This window comes from Penaeus monodon, chromosome 31 (assembly GCF_015228065.2).
Source record: "Penaeus monodon isolate SGIC_2016 chromosome 31, NSTDA_Pmon_1, whole genome shotgun sequence".
Classification (NCBI taxonomy): Eukaryota; Metazoa; Arthropoda; class Malacostraca; order Decapoda; family Penaeidae; genus Penaeus; species Penaeus monodon.
The window spans coordinates 29,347,724-29,347,954 of record NC_051416.1 but is presented as its reverse complement, the minus strand read 5'-3'; positions in this window follow the sequence as shown (position 1 = coordinate 29,347,954).

The following is a 231-nucleotide window of genomic DNA, read 5'->3' as shown; positions in this document are numbered from 1 at the left end:
GTGTGTAGTACATATTCTATTAAATCCATGTCTAACTATTTATCTCACCCGTATAAGTGTCCTTTTATGACACGCGTGATTTGTGGCTGTTGGAGCGCCTCTATATATTATCTTATGTACTAACTGAAATGGATGGGTTGTATTAGGATATATTAGAAGAGGTTTCGTGATTTGTAATTTGGAAAAGGAGAATAAGGGATTAGGGAAGGACAAAGAGGCATTAATGTTCAG